Here is a 6,000-nt window from a genome sequence, read left to right on the forward strand (position 1 = left end):
TCTTGTTCTACCCTCAAGTGCTTTGTAGAATAGTCTGAATGATTTGTAATTCTCCTTCCAGTAATAATGTTCTACAATTTCATGACATGTAGAAGAAAGGAATTTTGTGCAGGTTCAGTTTTTTCCCACCATAGAAAAACCTGAATTACTCCTTATCTTTGTATCACTATTGTCATAGCCTATTAAATCCAAAGACTTTTTTTCCACAGAAAGGATGACATGTCCTTTCCCCATTTTAAAGCAAAAACAAAATTTAAAAAGGGGGAAACGTGCATATAAAATAGGCATGGGGGCCAATAATATGGTGCTAATCCAAAGAAAAGATATGTAGAAATCATCTTTACCACCACAATTTTAAATAGCTTGCTTGCTTTAAAGGGATCTGGAAATCTGCAGCTGGAAATTGTTGCCCAAATGTTAACACTCATCCACCCATAGAAGGAAGGATCACTATAACCTTAATGGTTACCAATTCTGTGAGGTGTTTTCTCAGTGATACTTTGAGGTGTATGTCACCTCAAACACACTCATTTCAGAACCTTCTAACAAATTAACTTGAAGTACAGTGGTACCTCATCTTACGAACGCCTCTTCTAATGAAGTTTTCAAGATACGAACCCGGTGTTTAAGATTTTTTTGCCTCTTCTTCCGAACTATTTTCACCTTACGAACCCAAGCCGCTGCTGCTGGGATGAAGGGGTTTCTTTCCCCCCCCTTTTTTGAAGAAAGAAAAGGGAGGGGCGGCTTGGAGGGGGAAAGACTTTGGAGAGAACAGCAAAGGGTGTCTTTTAAAGAAAGAAAAGGGAGGGGCGGCTTGGAGGGGGAAAGACTTTGGAGAGAACAGCGTGCTTGCAGAGGCACTGAAAGTGTCTTTTGAAGAAAGAAAAGGGAGGGGTGCCCCCCTTGCCTTTCTTCCTTCATACTCACCCTTTAGCCTAGCCTTGCTTCTTCCACCCGCCCCCTTTAGCTGCTCCTCCCTGCCCTCTGTTTGCCTCCCTTCTAAAGTTTGGGATTTTCCTGAAGGATTTGCACGCATTATTTGCTTTTACATTGATTCCTATGGGAAACATTATTTCGTCTTACAAACTTTTCACCTTACGAACCTTCTCCTGGAACCAATTAAGTTCGTATCATGAGGTACCACTGTACTGTAAAGAACATCAGTAGATGATGGGGTGTGATGGCTTAGTGCTTAAAGATACTGAGTTTATCAGCTGGAAAACTGACAGCGAAGGTTCGAGACCTGAATTCAGGTTCAAGGCTGAATGGGTAGAGTTCCCGTTCTTGCCCCAGCTTCTGCCCACCTAGCATTTGAAAGCATGCAAATGCGAGTAGAGAAATAGGCACCAATTCAGTGGAAAGGCAATAGCATTCCGTGCACTTTTGCTGTATAGCCATTTGGGGTACATGATCATGGAAAATGTCTTTGGACAAAGCTGTCTCCTTCAGCCAAGAAATGGAGAAGAGCACTGTACCAGTGGTGGGTTGCTGCCGGTTCTTTAGAACCAGTATCGGAAATTTGGTGCTGCTTACTGAACCAGCAGCAAAGGCCAGCAGTTCACATTCCCGAACCAGTCCTCCAATTGTTGCAGATTGCAAAAAAAAAAACCCTCTGCACATGTGCAAAGGCACATGCACTGAGGGTCATTTCTGGAAATGACACATGCACGCAAAACATGCACTTCCCTTGCAATGTGAACCAGTGGGGAAGGTAAGTAGCCCACCCCTGCACTGTACCCTAAAGTTGGACAGAATTGGACAAGGTAACCTTTGCCTTGGCATGGTAACCTTTACCTTGATCCACCTTACCTCAACCTAGAAGTTAAGCAGGGCTTGTCTGATCCTTGGAGAAGAAACCACCAGGAAAATCTAAGGCTGTAGGGTAGACTGGGAAGTTGAGGAAAAGGATCCTGTAAAAAAAAGGATGGCAAACAATTTCATGCTGATGCGTAGAAAACTGCATGGCTATGTCCATGAAGTCATCTTGATTCAATGGCTTGACTTTGGTACAAGTATTGAGAAAACTACTCTCTGCTTGCTGAAATGGTTTTTGAAGCCCTAAAGCCTCCATACTGTATTCATTCATTTTAGGAGTAGCAGGTCTCATTTCTCAGAATTATCTAAACCAGTGATCACCAACTGGTGGTCCATGGATCACTGGTGGCCCATGAGAAAATTTTAATGGTCCACAGACAAATCTTTGCATTTCTCTAGAGGAGTCCAGCCAAAGTTTCCAATGCTGCTTGTGATTCAGCGCTTTGACTCCCAGGGGCAGGATACTGTCATTTAGGCAATAGCAATTTCATTTAGATTTATATACTGCTTTATAGTACTTTTACAGCTCTCTCTAAGCGGTTTATAGAATCAGCATATTGCCCACAACAATCTGGGTCTTCATTTTACCCACCTCGGAAAGATGGAAGGGCTCAGTCAACCTTGAGCCAGTGATGAGATTTGAACTGTAGAACTACACCTAGCAGTTAGCTGAAGTAGCTTGCAGTACTGCACTCTAACCACTGTACCACCCTGGCTCAGTTAGCCTGGCCACCTGTTAGTGGAGAGAAACACCTAGGGTCAACCCCAGCTTTGCTGTCTATTGCAACTAGAGATCTCAAATGTGGCCAAGAATGAACGCTTCTTTTATAGCCAGCCTGGATGCTGGATCGAGCCCCAGAAAACTCTCATCTCTCAAGAAGTGGCATGGAAAACTTTGGCCAGGCTCCATGAGAAATGAGTGTTTGCAGGGGCGGGGGGGCGATCTAGTGTTCACAATGGATAGCAAAGCTAGGGTTGATTCTGGCTGTTTCTCTCTGCTGTAGTGCTTGCCAGACTCAGTTTACCGCTCCAAGCCCCAAGCAGCGCAGACGAGGACTGTCTTGGTGCCACCAGCTGGCACAAATATACCACGGTGAAGTTCGGAATGCTGATGCTGCAGAAATGCAAGCAGCGCTTTGCCCCTGCACCTTCCAGCCATAGCCACTGCCGTTTGGGCCTGCTTGGGTCGCCCTCCCACTGCAGCAACACCACCACCTCACTCCGGCTAGTGAGTGCTCCTTTTTGCACATTGCACCACCTGCAAAGTTGTCCATTGTACTTGTTACCCCTAAGGTGGAGATTTCCAGCTCCACCATGGGCTGGTCTCATATTCCAGAGCTGTAGTAGTCACAGGACTGTCCCTTTGGTCATCCCAGAGCAGTTCATCCACCCAGGTGCAGGAAAGGAGAGGAGAGGAGAGAAAGGGAGAAGGAAAAGGAAAGATGGAAAGGAAAGGAAGGGGAGGGGAGGAAAGGAATGGAAAGGAAAGAAAAAGGAAGGAGGGAAAGGAGGGGAGGAGTGGGAAGGAAGGGACTACAGCTACAGCTCTGGAATATGGAACCGACTTTCCCACCAACGTCTAACATGTTACTAACATGTTGTAAGCCACCCTGAGTCTAAGGAGAAGGGTGGCATAAAAATCAAATAAATAAATAAATAAACAAACAAACAAACAAAAACAAACAAATACATACACACATACGTACATACAGTACATACAGTACATACATACATAAATATCAGCAAATCACCATCAGTCTGCCCATCTTCATTTTCCTTCACTCAGATTGATCAAGCTTCTTTTGAGAGAAGGAGCACAAAAGAGGTTTCCAGGCTGTGTGCCTGGACCAGGCATTTTCTCTCAGGCCTCGCGAAAAGAGATAGATAGGCTCGAAGGGCAGGTGAGCTCCCCCACTCAGTGGTCCATGGGATTTAAAATTATGAATTTGGTGGTCCCCGAGATCCAAAATATTGGAGACACCTGATGTAAACTACCGTCAGTCCTTATTTTACTTTCATTCATTGAGCAACTGTTCAAGGTTAAAACTGCATTGAAAAAAGGCACTTGTGACTGGTTCTTGCACTAATCATTATTGCAGTATTCCCATGGTCATGTGATCAAAACCCTGGTGGCCCAGCGGTTAAAATACAGTGTTGCTGGCAAACTCTTGCCCATAGCCTGGAGTTCGATCCTGATGGAGCTCAAGGTTAACCCAGCCTTGCCTCCTTTGAGGATCCAGATTGCCGAGGGTGGGGGAAAGAATATGCAAATCATGCTTATGTCATAAACCACCAGAGAGTGCTGTAAAACTCTCTACTTCTGCTGATCACCGTCTGCCTGCCATTTGGCAGTTCAAATCTCACCAGGCTCAAGGTTCATAAAATTCTATTCTATTCCATTCCATTCCATTCCATTCTATTCTATGAAGGTTGAAAGCATCTCATCATCATCCTGAAGGAAGCAAGTTGAGAGCTGCCTTTAAAGGGGAATGGGGAGGAAACCAGCCTAATAATTCCAATGTCGACTCCATTTCAAGCTGAAGCCAACTTTTTTTTTTAACTTGAAGCCTGCCATCACTGCAAGAGCTGGGGCTGGATTACTGTTTAACAGCCTGTTTAATATGAACCTGCTGATGTTCAAATCCAGCCTCAAGCTACCATCCTTCTCTGGAACCAACTCCCCCCAGAGATTAGAACTGCCCCTACTCTTCCTGCCTTCCGTAAACTCCTTAAAACCCACCTTTGCCGTCAGGCATGGGGGAATTGAAACACCTCCCCCGGGCATGTTCAATTTATACATGGTATGCTTGTGTGTGTGTCTGTTAGTATATGGGGTTCTTTTAAATCTTTAAATATTTTAAAGTTATTTGGATTATTTATGATTTGTTCTATCTTGTTGTGAGCCGCCCCGAGTCTTCGGAGAGGGGCGGCATACAAATCTAAATAATAAATAAATAAATAAAATAATAAAATCCTGTTTCTCTCTCCCAAAAATGGTTATAAACAGAAAACCAAAGTACAAAAAAAAGAGTGCTTGAATGGTTACATTGCATTTGAAAGTCCAAAAATATAAATCAATTGGGAAGAAGGGGGAAGAAAGAGAGAGGAGAGAATGTAGTAAAAATAGATTTTAAACCTTGTGATAGAAATAGAAGATGAATAGAGTAGAGTAGCATAGAATAGAAAATAGAATAGAATTCTTTAGTGGCCAAGTGTGATTGGATACACAAGGAATTTGTCTTTGGTGCATATGCTCTCAGTGTACATTAAAAAAAGATACGTTTCTCAAAAATCATGAGGTACAACACCTAATGATTGCCATAGGCGATCAAATAAGCAATGAGGAAACAATATTAATAAGAATACAAGCAACAAGTTACAGTCATACAGTCACAAGTGGAAGGAAATGGGTGATAGGAATGGTGAGAAAAAACTACTACTAGTAATAGTTACATACATACTTGCTTGGAATTACATACCAAGTAAGTATGTTTGCTGGGTAAGCTTACTCCATAGACATAGGAGCTTAATTTCAATATTGAGATTTTCTTCTTCTTCTTCTTCCTCGGTAGATTTTTCCTGCTTTTCGACGACCTAGGTTTTCCTCAACGCTGGAAGTTTAAGAAAGCATTTCGCGCGCAGCTTGAATTCTCTCCCGATTGGATTTTTTTTTTAAAGTAGGACTCTGTAGAAGGAAAGCGCAAATTCAGTTTACTGAAGTTTCTTTTCCGCGGCGAGCCAGGTTTCTGCGAAGAGTCGGTTCGGCCCATTTAACTCCAAGAGCCGCAGCGCTTTCGGACAAGAGGCAGGTTCTAGCGCGCTCGGCATTCCGCCTCTTCCATTGTTCCACGTTCTTGTTTACGTTGCCGGGGGAACCATTTTCTCCTGTTGCCAGGAGGCGCTGACGTCACAATGAAAAGAAGGAGGGTTCGAGGACGAGGGGATTGCGGGGAGCTGGAATCGAGCGCCTGGCGCCCAAATCAGAATCGGGAGACAGATTGGAAGGGGGCCTTCGAGGTCTTCTAGTCCAACCCTCCCCTGCTCAAGCAGGAGACCCCTATATCGTTATAGACAAGTGACTGCCCAGTAGTCTCTTCTTTTGCACACCAAGACAACTGGACACAAGAACAGTTTTTCCCCTCTACTAAACAAAGAATTCCCTCAACACTGCCACATCTTTTACTA

The 6,000-nt window shown here is 43.9% G+C and overlaps 1 protein-coding gene across 4 annotated transcripts in view; it reads right to left on the reverse strand.

Moving 5' to 3' along the window:
- The window catches only part of CFAP100 (cilia and flagella associated protein 100), a 34,700-nt gene extending 29,037 nt beyond the window's left edge, over positions 1–5,663 (reverse strand). The window contains exons 1-2 of one of the 4 annotated variants that reach the window (XM_070738350.1): positions 5,295–5,663; positions 1,810–1,910 (exon numbers count right to left, since the gene is read on the reverse strand). The gene's annotated coding sequence lies outside the window, so the exon portion shown is untranslated. Of the gene's footprint in view, positions 1–1,809; positions 1,911–5,276 lie in introns of all 4 variants that reach the window. The other 3 variants (XM_070738352.1, XM_070738353.1, XM_070738354.1) reach the window with 3 other exon arrangements.
- Positions 5,664–6,000: the final 337 nt, after the last annotated feature.

Source organism: Erythrolamprus reginae, chromosome 2, assembly GCF_031021105.1.
Source record: "Erythrolamprus reginae isolate rEryReg1 chromosome 2, rEryReg1.hap1, whole genome shotgun sequence".
In the NCBI taxonomy this organism is placed as follows: domain Eukaryota; kingdom Metazoa; phylum Chordata; class Lepidosauria; order Squamata; family Dipsadidae; genus Erythrolamprus; species Erythrolamprus reginae.